Here is a 13,198-nt window from a genome sequence, read left to right on the forward strand (position 1 = left end):
ATTTGCCCACTGCCGAATTCGAACCTCTGCGCCTGCGTAGTGGTCGACCTTGCTCTACAAATGTCCTCGAGGTGTGGTACTTTGTGGGATTTGTAGTTCCACTGAATCCCAGAGTTCTTGGTTTTGAATCACGAAAACAATAATGGTCTAACATCGGTGAAAAATCTCACATGATTCAGATCAGCGCAGCTCAAATAGTTTGTTAAGATTTATTACCTGTTTCTTTCCCCTCCGTCGTTTATCGCTGGTGGACTCTTTTGAACTACAAAACCCAGAAGCCCCTGCGCTTCTTTCACCACCTCCCCACCTCGCGCGGTCTCCGCTTTATTTCCAATGGCTTCTGGGAAGGGTGGCCCGACACCAAGGAAAGAACTACCAATCCCAACAAGCAGCGCGTGACGCGAGGGCGCAGGAGGAGGAGCTCGCAGCCGTCTGGTCCCTTGAAACCAGGTACTTTCTGCGGAATGTCGAGGGGCAGTCCTTGTCTCCTTCCCCCTCACCGAGTATTTGGGCTTTTCCTGCTAAGTCCGCTTTCCCCGTGGCGGGATAGGAAGTGACTAGAGGGGCGCCCAGGGCGCTCGTTTTCTCGCCGGTCTTAGTACTAAATCCTGGCCTAGAGTTGGCGCTTTCGGCGAAAGTAGAAGCCTGGGTACCGCACCCCTTAGCCCCGACTCGAGGGGAGGAGCAGTTCGGTCCGAGCTTCTTGTTCCCTACCCTCACCCTGCCCCCCCCCCCCCCCCCCGAGCTTCTCAGTGGAGGCCCCAGGCCCCAGAGACCTGAGGACACTCATTTCTTCTGGGGATAGAAAGAACAAAGGCTTTGGAGCACCAGGCCATTCAACAGATGTTTTCTGAGCTCCTCCTTTGGACTGTGTGCTGGGGACCCAGCGGTGAACCAGTCACTCTCTCATGGATCGCTCATTCTGTGTGTGCCAGATGGGGAGGTGCAGTAGCCACAAAGTAGTAATGTTAATGGAGGAACGGGTGATGGTGCTATTTCAGCTATTAGCTAGGGTGCCCAGGATGACACTCAACCATAGCACTGAATGAATAGTAGTGGGTCAAGCAGGAAAATGTTGCAAAGGCCATGAGGCTGCTGCAGTCCTGGGACGTCTGAGGGAAAAGAGTAGAGTGGACTATGAAGAAGTGAGCTCTGCTCAGCTCTTATCTGGCCTTATGACCCATAGTAAGGAGTCTAGCTTTTTTGTTTGTTTTTCTAATTGTATTAGGAAGCCTCTGAACGGTTTTAAGCAGGGATGTGACATAATCTAATTTATGTTCTAATGTCATCATTCAGACTTCTCTGGAGAATAAACTGAAGGGAAGTTATTGTGGATAAGTTGAGGGGGGATGGTAATTTTGATTAAGGCATGGATTAGAATAGTGATCAGATTTGGGGTGTATCTTGGGAGGTTGGACAGACAGAACAGCCTGACAGTGGCATGTAGGTCGTAGGAAAAGAGGATTCAAGTTTTGACCTCAAGAACTTAAAATCAACAAGTTTGAGCTGCTTCTTAGACAAATAGGGATTTGGATCTGGAGTTTAGAGATGTCTGAGCCAAATAAGAAAAATTGATATAAAGGTAGCATTGAAAACTAGGGACTGGATTCCAGGCCTGGATGGGCCTCTGACTCACAAGCAACAATAATGCCTGATTAGGAGAATGGCAGGAAGAATGTGAACTGCTGTACACCCATGATGAGTTATTATTACTGCTGTTATTTACTGTTTGCAAAGCGTCCTACAGCCCAGTGGGGCAGGAAGCTATGAGGCTCTTGGGAAGGAATACCTCTGTCTTGCCAATAATTGACAGCAAATTTGGCTGATGGGAAGTTCAGAGGTGGGATGGGTAAGGAAGACCACAGGGAGTTAAGGTGTGCTTGTTTTTATTTTTTGTCTTTTTTTTTTTTATAGAGGCATGTTTTATTTATTTATTTGTTTGTTTGTTTGTTTATACATGCACTGGGTACAGTCAGAAGCACGGGAGGGTGAGAGAATTCACCAGAGCCAGAGCGGGGAGCAGAGCAGGCAGAAGGACCGAAGCACACTGCTGAGGTGGAGCAGCGGGCGGCAGGAGAGGTCTGCACGCCATGTGGGACCCTCCTCCGGTGGCCGGGGAGCAGCCGGGGATCGAACCAGCGCTGCAGAGGCTGTGGGCAGCTTCGCAACCCAGCGCTCAACCGCTTCGCCACCGGGGAGGCCCTATTTTTTGTCTTTTTAATGCTCATTTTGGACTAACAATTTCATTCTTTAAATTTAATTTTGTATATTTTTTAGATCAGTTTTCATTTTTGCACAATGTATTCATTTTCATCCTAGTTATAGTCCCCACAATTCCCACCCCTCTTTTTTTTTTTTTTTTTTTAAGAGTTACCTTATTTATACAAGAACTGTGCTGCAGGCCAGATGCGCGGGAGGGTGAGAGGATTCACCAGAGACAGAGTGGGGAACAGAACAGGCAGACCAAAGAAATACACTGGTGAGGGGACCAGTGGGCAAGACAGGAGATGTCTGCTCGCAGCGTGGGTTGCTCCAAGGTTGGCGGGGATCGAACCAGCACTGCAGAGGCTGCGGACAGCTTCACAGCGCTGCGCTCAACCACCTGCGCCATCAGGGAGGTCCCCACCCACCTGTTTTGATCCTTCTCCCTTCTCCTCCCCCTGTAGTGTGTCTCTGGTTTATAGTTGCTTGTTGATTTTGATTTTTACTTTATTATAATTAGTCTTTTTCCTGGCCCCTTTTTTAGGTTTTCTAGGTTCCTGCTATGAGTGAGACCATCTGGTATTTTTCTCTTTCTTTCTGGCTTATTTCGCTGAGCACGATCCCTTCCAGCTCCATCCATGCTACTGCAAGTGGCATGGATTTATCTTTTTTGATTGCTGAGTAATATTTCATTGTGTATATGTACCACATCTTCTTGATCCAGTCATTTATTTTGGGGCATTTGGGTTGTTTCCATAGCTTAGCTATTGTAAACAGTGCTGCTATAAACATAAGGGTGCAGGTGCCCTTTTGAATTAATGTTTCTGTGTCCTTTGGGTAAATATCTAGCAGTGGAATTGCTGGATCATATGGAAGCTCCATCTTTGGAGTAACAATTTTAAAACGTAATTTCTTTAAGTCCTTGACTTCAATTTAGCAGTTGTTATTCTCTACATAAATCTAGAAAAATGGCCTCAGCTTTTTCTTTGATTAATGTTTACACTCAAGTTGAACAAACTAAATTTCTTTAAATATTCAGTGCTATTTACAGCTTATTACCTTCCCTTAAACATTTAACTCCATTTATAAACTTAATATGTTTGATTTTCTTTTTTAAGTACTTCAGATACATAACCTAACAAACATTTTCCCCCAAATATTTAAGCAGTTGCTAGAAAAATCCAATAAATTAAACTTAACAAACATAATAAATTTCAAGTTCTTGTAATCAGCTCAATACTTTTTTTTTTTTCAGCTCAATACTTTTAATAGACTTAAATGAAATTCTTTTATGTCACTGGTTCTCAGTAGAGGGAGCTTACAAAAAATAGACTCCATCTCTGACATAAAATTAGAATATGCACACACCCTTATCAGTAGTTTTCACAACACCCCAGGTGATTCTAATATATAGCCAGTGTTTTCTGTCATTGCTAACCTCTCAATGTAAAATAACAAGTCTAATAACAATTACTGACATATATTTTATCAATTACCTAACTATGTATTTTAACATTTGTATTTTATTTATTTTTTCCTAAAGATTTATTTATTTATGGAATCAAGAACTGGGGTACAGGCCAGAGGTGTTGGGGGGGTGAGAGGATTCACCAGAGACAGAGTGGAGAACAGAACAGGCAGATAGACAGAAATACACTGCTGAGGGGAGCAGTGGGCGAGTCAGGAGAGGTCTGCTGTGCCATATGGGTTGCTCCCTGGCTGCGGGATTGAACTCATGCTGCAGTGGCTACAAATAGCTTCATAGGTTGCGTCTTAACCCCTTGCGCCACCAGGGAGGCCCCTAATGTTTGTATTTTAAATTGGAATTGCTTTTCTGTCATATACTCAACATGTCAAAATCTTTTCAGTGTTATAGTTACCTTTTTTTTAGATTTATTTATTTGTGCATACAAGAACTGGGGTATGGGCATGGTGAGAGGATTCACTAGAGACAGTGGGGAGCAGAACGGGCAGACTGACTGAAATACACTGCTGAGGGGAGCAGTGGGCAGACAGGAGAGGTCTGCTGTGCCATGTGAGTCAGCTCCCTGACTGGACATTGAATTCATGCTGCAGTGGCTGGCTATAACTAGATAGCCCTGAGACTTTAACCCTTACACCACCAGGGAGGCCCCTCAGTATTATAGTTCCTTTTAAAGATCAAGTATACAATGATTATTGCAAAACTTAGGCCAGGAACATTAATATAATGAGTTTGATTTACTCTATCTCTACATTCAATTCTAAACTTTCCTGGAGTGTGACAGGATAGTTAACCAGTAAAGAAAACAGTTTTATCCCCTCTAAATAATATGTGCTTAGCATTCCAATCAAGTTGGGGTTAGTAAGCTGAATGTAACTGTACTGATTTCTAACTGGGGTGACCATGGGTTCTGTGTCTACCCGGACTGACCATCCCTAGAAGACGCTGCCTTTGGGACGCAGGGAATGGAGTGGTCAGTGAGAAGGGGAAGCACTTTCTTCCATGTTTTTGCTTCTGACAGGTACTTACTAGGAGGGTACCGTGCTCTATAGTTAAAATGCACATGTCTAGCTATCCTACCCTCTCATCCCACCTCCCAATCCAGAAAGACTTCTTTTTTTTTTTTTTAGATTTATTTGTTTATTTATTTATTTATACAAGCACTGGGTACAGTCAAAAGTGCGGGAGGGTGAGAGGATTCACCAGAGCCAGAGCAGGGAGCAGAATAGGCAGAAGGACAGAAGTACACTGCTGAGGGGAGCAGCGGGTGCAGCAGGAGAGGTCTGCGCGCCATGTGGAACCCTCGCTGGTGGCCGGGGATCGAACCGGCGCTGCGGGCAGCTTCGCAGCCCAGCTGCGCCACCAGGGGAGGCCCAGAAAGACTTCATTTTTTTTAAAAATATGCTCCCATATTTTTAATTTTTTTTAAAGATTTATTTATTTATATAAGAACCGGGGTACATGCCAGTTGCGCGGGAGGGTGAGAGGATTCACCAGAGACAGAGCAGGGAACAGAACAGGCACACTGATGAAATACACTGAGAGGAGCAGCGGGCGAGGCAGGAGAGGTCTGTGGCGCCATGTGGGACCCTCCCTGGCCGGCCAGGATGGAACTGGTGCTGCAGAGGCTGCGGACAGCTTCACAGTGCAGCGCTCAACCACCTGCGCCACCAGGGGAGGCCGAAGACTTCATTTTTAATAAGCTCCCTACTTGGGAGCCATGGAAAATTTTGAACGGGAGTCTTTCTAAAAAGGTTGATCTGATGCCCCAGAGTGGGGTAAAATGCGGAGGCTGGGGTAAGGAGAAGAAAATGGACTTGGAATGTGGTGGAACAAAAGGTCAGATGGTATTTGGAGCCCAGACTGGGGGTAGCAGAAAGGAAAGGCAGAGGTGGTTCTGAGTCTGGGTATCTGGTTTAGGAGCCTCCTTCAGACTATTTTTACCTTTCTTATTTGGAAACTCCAGCCTCCTGGGGCCCATAACTATCTGATGAGAAACTGTGTCTCCAGCCTGCAGCTCCCTGGAGCCCACATTCAGGTTCAGCCAACCTTCACTGGGCCAGGTCTGCTTGAAATCAGGGCATGCCCTATTAGCCTTCAGCACGGACTGAAGGAAATGTCTGCACCCTTTTCAACACCACCCATATCTAGCAGTGGACCTGGTCACTGGAACCTTTCATGGCATTCTCCTAAGGGAGGAGATAAATTTATTCCAGCATTTTTCTTGGGAGAGGGAGGATTAAATTTTTGTTAAACAATTAATACTATATATAGAAACTTAGAAAAACACAAAATGAAAAAAAAATCCCATAGATAATCCTATTATTCAGACATAGCCTCAGTAAATATTCTCTGTCTGCTGGGGGCAGGGGGGTTGTGTGAGTTTTGGAGCTGAGGTATGTCTCCTTAAAAAAGTGGTATATTATACATACTGGGTATCTGATTCAGTTATGATAATGAGCTGTTTTTCATTTAGCAATATGGAGTGAACATTTGTGTGAGGAAATAGCTTCCTTTGACTTGATTTTTTAATGGCTGCGCATCGCTCCATTGAACAGATGTGGCTCATGCCCTGCACTTGCTCTTTGCCAACTGTGGGCTCCTTCTGCCCACAGTTTTTTTTAGAGTAAGACATTTAGATTTTAGTTTTAGGACAAGCTACGTTGCAGCGACAATCTTAGTACCCAGATCTTTGAAATCATCTCTGATCGTTTTCTTAGAGGATTTCCTTGTTGGATGCAGGCTCCCTTCCTTGGTGTCCTCTGGTGAAGAGCTTATTATTACCTAGTATTGTTACTGGAGGCTCATCTGTCAGCCACCCCCAGCACAGCAATACTCAGTGCGCCTTCTTGTGAGAGATTAGGCACTGTGTTGGGGGGTGTGAACTCCAATATGATGGAGAGGAAGTGCTTAGCAAATGTTTGGCTGATGAATAAATGACTAAAAAGGGAACCAAGAACTTCAAGGTTGTGTGTATGAGGGTGTGTGGGTGGGTGCTTAGACTTAACTAAGGAGTGTTTTGGGATATATGGCACATTGTACCTGTGGCCATCAGAGATTATAAAGTGATTTGATTTTTTCATTCATTTATTTCACTGTATTTGTTATTAATTGCTATATAACAAATGACCCCAAACAATAAACATTTATTAAGTCATGGTTTCTAAGGGTCCAGAATTTGGGAGCGGCTTAGCTTGGTGATTCTGGCTCAGTGTCTCATGAAGTTGCAGTCAAATGCCAGTAGGGGTTATCCTCATCTGAAGGCTTGCCTGAGACTGGCAGGTTGGCTTTCAAGTTTGCTCATGGCTATTAGCAAAAAATATCAGTTCCTTACCACTTGGGTCTCCCCACAGGGCTGCTCATGATAGGGCAGTTAGCTTCCCCTGGAGCAAGTGGCCAGAGAAAGGGAGCCACTAGGCTGGAACCTGCAGTGTCTTTGGTAACCTGATATTGGAAGTGACATACCGTCTGTCACATCTGCAGTTATTCTCTTAGTCACACAGACTAATCCTGATATAGCCTGGGAGGGAACAACATACCCTGCAAACACCAGGAGGTGAGATCGCTGGGAGCCACTGAGGCTAGCAGCCACATCTACAAATGTGAATTGAGCACCATTGGCACGCCAGGCACTGCACTAAGTACCTAGCGTGTATGATTTAATCATAATAATATTATGACATAGTATTTTTACCCTTGTTCTTCTAGACAAGGCTCAGAGGGTAAGTATTTGCTGAGAGTTCACAGCCTGAAAGTGGCAGGAAAGGATTCAGATGAGGGTTGAGTGATTAGAGTGAGTGTTGGCTTGAGCGGTCTGTGTGATTTGGGGCAAGCTCTTGGCCTCTCTGTTCTTCAGCCCATCATCTGATATCCTAGGCTAGCATTTGTCCAATTATGTGGCCTAGGAGCTTTGCATTAGAGCTTCCTTAGATCCTGGCCCTGTCCTAAACCTGCCAAGTTAGGATGAGAAAGCTGTGTGGTTGCTCTAAAACACCAGGGCATCAGAGAGAGACCCCTGATACCTTGGGCTCCTGTCAGGGAAGACATCTGGATCCTCTTGGCACTTCTGTTGCAGTTGGGTCCTGAGAGGGCAGTCTGCAGGTCAGCCCCACAGGGTAGTTCTTATGCCTTCGATTCCAGACGGCAGGCATATGTGGCAACTGGAACATTGCTGTGCTCCTAGAGGGTGTGCGATGAAGCTGTCCTCTGGCCACAGTTTGCTGTTTACCTGAGGTCTGGCAGTGCCATAATTAGAAGAAATGACAGGTGAGCTTGAGGGCAGCCTGTGGTGAGCACTAGTCCAGGATAATTACACTGTGCATCCAGCCCCTGGCCACAGCCATGCTTATTTTAGCCTTGTGCCAAAGCTAGCTCTGTGCCTGAGACGCACAAATGAAAGGAACCGAGTATTGAAGAAGCACACACCGGCCCCATGACCGCCCCCTCCCCCAATATTAAATAATATTGGCCTCTCTGTTCTTCAGCCCATCATCTGATATCCTAGGCTAGCATTTGTCCAGTTATGTGGCCTATGGGCTTTGCATTAGAGCTTCATTAGATCCTGGCCCTGTCCTAAACCTGCCAAGTTAGGATGTGAAAGCTGTGTGGTTGCCCCCCGCCCCCATGTAGCAGAAGGATGGGAGGGGGTAGGTCCTGGGTTGGCCAGTGCGTGCTTGGTTATGGGGCCTCAGGCATCATGGCGAGAGCTCCCAGAGAGGGTGTGGGGATCCTCGGCACCAATGGCCACGCATTTCTCCTAGCTGTGGCAGATAGGGGTATTTTTGAGCCTGTGTCCTCATCTATGAAATGGACACCTTCATATTTATTCAGAAGGTCTCTGTGAGGATTAAATAAGAGAATGAGAACCAAGTATGAGTGCGAACACGTAAGACTCAAATTTGAGCTATCTTCTTGCCCTTCCCAATCACCTAGCCACCCAATCCTCTTCTTCCTCTTCTGTCTGCCTGTGTCTCAATTAGTTGGTAATCTTTCCTTTTTCTTGGGCCCAGAGCACTGAAGTCAGGTGCCAGGGAGAGTCAGGTGTGGTTTACATCAGTGGAATGGGACTCTGCTGGAGGCAGGTCCCCTGGGGAGGGTGGTGGTGGCAGGAGACCTGCTTTGGGGGCCTTCCTTGTCTCTTCTCACTCCATCCTCAACTACCCAGATCCAAGCTAGCAAAGAGGGCCTGTGGCAAAAAGAGAGAGAGTGGCATTGCATTCTGTAGGCTGCTTCCTTGCTTGTTCCACAAGCTGTTATGTGCGTGAAGCCCTATTCGGGTACTGGGGTGCAGCAGCTGGACCAACAGAACTCTGCTTTCGTGGAGCCTGCATTCTGGGGGAAACAGGCTCACGTGACAGTAAATCTGTGTGAGAAGGTGCACCGAGTTGTGGAAACAACTTGTTGTCAGGGGACGAAGTGTCTGCAGCTGCCACTTTGGCTGCAATTTAAAATCAGGTGATCAGGGTGTGCCCATGGGGTGAGCAAGGAGGGGGGCCTCCTGGGTAATAGTGATGTTGGCAGTAACAACCTCCCTTCTTTGAGCACTAACTGCATGCTAGGCATCCTAACTACTAAACTATTTAACTTAATCACTACCTTGGTGAATCCACTGCAGGGGGTCCCTGTTTTGTATTTTTTTTTTTGGTTTTTTCCCCCCTAAAGGTGTATTTATTTATTTGTTTGTTTGTTTGTTTGTTTGTTTATTTATACAAGAACCAGGGTACAGGCCAAATGCACGGGAGGGTGGGAGGATTCATCAGAGACAGAGCGGGGAACAGAACAGGGAGACTGATGAAGTACACTGCTGCTGAGGGGAGCAGCGGGCAAGACAGGAGAGGTCTGCCGCGCCATGTGGGACCCTCGCCGGCCCGCCGGGATCGAACCCATGCTTCAGAGGCTGCAGGCAGCTTCACAGAGCGGCACTCAACCGCCTGCGCCACCATGGCAGGCCCGGGTCCCTGTTTTGTAGCTAGGTTCAGAGATGAAATAACTCTCCAGAGGTCAGCCAGCTGATAAGTGGTAACGCTGAGACTCCAACCTGGACCCGGGTGGCCCAGAGGGTTGTCCACTGCCCCTTGGTCATGAGGAACCACTCTGTCACCTGGCAAAGTGCCAGAGCATTGGCAGAAGTTGCAAATTTGGACCTGGTCCCTGGGACAGGGAGGGTGGCACCACCTGTGTTCTCTGCAAGGGAGAAGGGCTGGATTGTTCTGTGTTCCGGACAGGGCCTTGCTCACATGCTGCGGAGCATGCCAGCCTCCGAGGACAAGGATGAATCACCGCAGAGAGGGCCAGCTTAGTCAGCACCCCACGCTGGTGTGTGAGCGCCATCAGGGACGTCCTGCTGGCCCCACCCCGCCCCCCTTCACTGACCTCCCACTCAGGGCTGCCAAGTGCAGTGGTACAGGTTGTGTCTGGTGCAAGGACACCAGGCTGAGGGGTGAGTTAGAGTAAAGTACACACTGCTTGCCAAGTTGCGTATCTGGCAGCGTGCTGTACCTGTCTGGAGGATACTGCAGCTGCGCTTTTGCCTCATCAGTGCCAAGGCACTGGAGCCCTAGAGGTTCACACAGGGGTGATACCTGGGGAGGTCATCTTGTGGAAGGTCAGCTCCTGCCCAGCAAAGGGCCTTCTGCCTCCGTGGGGACAGGCCTGTGAGGTAGGTGGGAAATGCAGTCACCCAGAGCCAATGTGCCGCCCTGCCACCACCACGGGCAGTGGGGGCGCTGTGCAGAGCAGCTGCACAGGAAAGGGGTCTGGGTTCACTGTGGGCCTAGGATCCACTTCCACCTCTGCCTTGTGCTGTGTGCTTTGGGCAACTCACCTCCCTCATCTGCAATACAGACTAGCTGACTTAAACACCGACATCCTATTCCTTGTTCTGAGCTTTAGTTTCCTGACATAGGGACTTTTTGGAGGTCAATAATAATGACAGTGATGACAGCCAACATGTCTTGTGGCTTCCTGTGAATCTAAGTGAAGTATGTGTGTGGTACTCTTATTATCCTAATTTTCATGGCAGGAAACGAAGACCGGAAGTTAATTGCCAAGAGTCATATAGTTAGGAAGCAGTGGCACCTGGATATAACATGGACTGCGGAAAGGCCATTAGAGATCTCCTAGCCTGGGTTGCTTTACATGTGAAAACTGAGGCCCAGAGAGTGCAAGTGACACAGTCTCACCTAGCAGAGGTGGACTAGAACTCAGGGTCCCATTGACCCATCCTGAACAACTGAGCACTCCCCCAGATGAGGGACGTGGCAGAGGGAGACATGGGTGGGTGGCACAGCCACCGCAGCCCTCAAGTGATGCTTTTTGCCCTCCATGGTGTGTGTGTGTGTGTGTATCTTATTCTCTTTCTCTGTCTCTCAGTCTCTGTCTTTCTCTACCTCCCTGCCCCCCTACACACATGAAACCAGGGGCCTCATCTTTTGGATCATAGCATTGCTAGGCAGGTTTTGATTTCCTGGGGTGCTGGTGGGAGGCATTCTTTCAGATGCTCTGCCCTTATTGGATCTGTACTGGGGGCACCTCTCACCATCTCTTTGAGTTCCGTTTCTTCCTTCCAAATGGGATTGTTCATACCTCTCATGGTTTTGGGAAAACTGTCATCAGTATCATTTGCTGGGAGGAGACTTTTATAAGTGATCAAAAGTATGGTTTCTAGCACCATCCTGCCTGGATTCTAAACCCAGCTGAGATTCTTTCTGCAACTTAACCTTGGCAAAATCATTTCACTTTGGGAGCCTCCATGCCCTCATTTGAAAAGATGTGATAACTTCTACCTTACAGGTTAACCTGAGTTTTATTTTTTTTTTTATAAACTTTTCTTTTTTCTTTTTATAGAGGCATGTTTTATTTATTTATTTATTTGTTTGTTTTTGTTTATACATGCACTGGGTACAGTCAGAAGCGCGGGAGGGTGAGAGAATTCACCAGAGCCAGAGCGGGGAGCAGAACAGGCAGACTGACGAAGTACACTGCTGAGGGGAGCAGCGGGCTGCAGGAGAGGTCTGCGCGCCATGTGGGACCCTCCTCCTGTGGCCGGGGAGCAGCCAGGGATCGAACCGGCGCGACAGAGGCCGCGGGCAGCTTCACAACCAGCGCTCAACCACTGCGCCACCGGGGAGGCCCTTAACCTGAGTTTTAAATGAGTATAAAGCATCTGGCCTGGTGCTGGCACCTAGTAGGTGCTCAATAAATGAAATGCTGGGTAGCATTTATTGAGTCTATGCACAATGCTGGATATAGTCATTTAATAGCTGTCACTCTTTTATTAATAACCCATTTGGGGCCTCCCCGGTGGTGCAGTGGTTGGGCGTTGGGCTGTGGGGCTGCCCGCAGCCTCTGCAGCGCTGGTTCGATCCCCGGCGGCTGGGCAAGGGTCCCGCATGGTGCGCAGACCTCTCCTGCCACCCACTGCTCCCCTCAGCAGTGTACTTCTTCGTCGGTCTGCCTGTTCTGTTCTCTGCTCTGGCTCTGGTGATTTCTCTCACCCTCCCGCGCTTCTGAGTCTACCCAGTGCTTGTATAAATAAATAAATAAATAAATCTTAAAAAAAATTAAAAAAAAAAAAGAATCACGAATAGTAAAATCAAAAAAAAAATAATAACCCATTTGGATCAGCAAACTTCTGTGTACCACTTCCCAGGCAACCAGGCAACCGATCAGACCCACAGCCTCATGTGCCCATAGTGCAAGTAGAGGCGTAGGAAGAAGTTTCTTGTCCAAGGTCACATAGAGCTGGCTTCTTGGTGCCCTGTGTGATTTTGTCCAGCAAAATCTGCCGCAGAGACACTATTCCATCTCAGTCTCCCAGAGGGACACCTTTCCTTCTGCCTCTCCCCTCCTCATTACTCTCCAGAGCCAGCAGCTCCTCAGAGCTTCAGGCTTCGTGATAGCTTGGTTAAGCACTCGGCCGTTAAACGTTCATCTCTTACAATTTCAATCCAATTCCTATAAGTTTATTGGCAAGACGGGGTGTATTAGAGCTGCCAAATTTAATTTATCAAGTCCGTGTGTCTGGGATGCAGTTTCTCAGCAGTAATGGGAGAAGAGAGGTTTTATTCGTTTTCATTTTGAATGACTGTCTGTTCCTGATCCCATTACAGCCCTTGACTTAATGGCTGCTGTCCCTGTCTGCTGCAGGAGCAGCTTTCTCCATCAGCTTGTGTGGCTGCCTGAACTGTCCAGGAGCTTGTTTGTCTCTGTGTCTCTCCTCAATGTCTTCTTCCCAAGATGCATTCCCCCGTCTGTCTGCCCTGTGCGTCAGGTCCCTGCTTTATCTTTGTTTGCCAGATCTTGGGAGTCTGCTGCTTTTGCTCATAGCCTGGGCTGCTACTTAGAGACCTTAGGGAAGTCACTTTCCTTCTTTCTCTGGAAGGTGCTCTGTGAAATGAGGGTCAGACTACAGGACCTAAAAGGTGAGGGGCTGGCTTAGGCTTAATGCAGCTCCCAGATGATGGCCCCAACTCTCCCCTGGTCTTATGGCATCAAATTAGGGGACCCACTTGC

Source organism: Talpa europaea, assembly GCF_964194135.1.
Source record: "Talpa europaea genome assembly, chromosome: 14".
In the NCBI taxonomy this organism is placed as follows: Eukaryota; Metazoa; Chordata; class Mammalia; order Eulipotyphla; family Talpidae; genus Talpa; species Talpa europaea.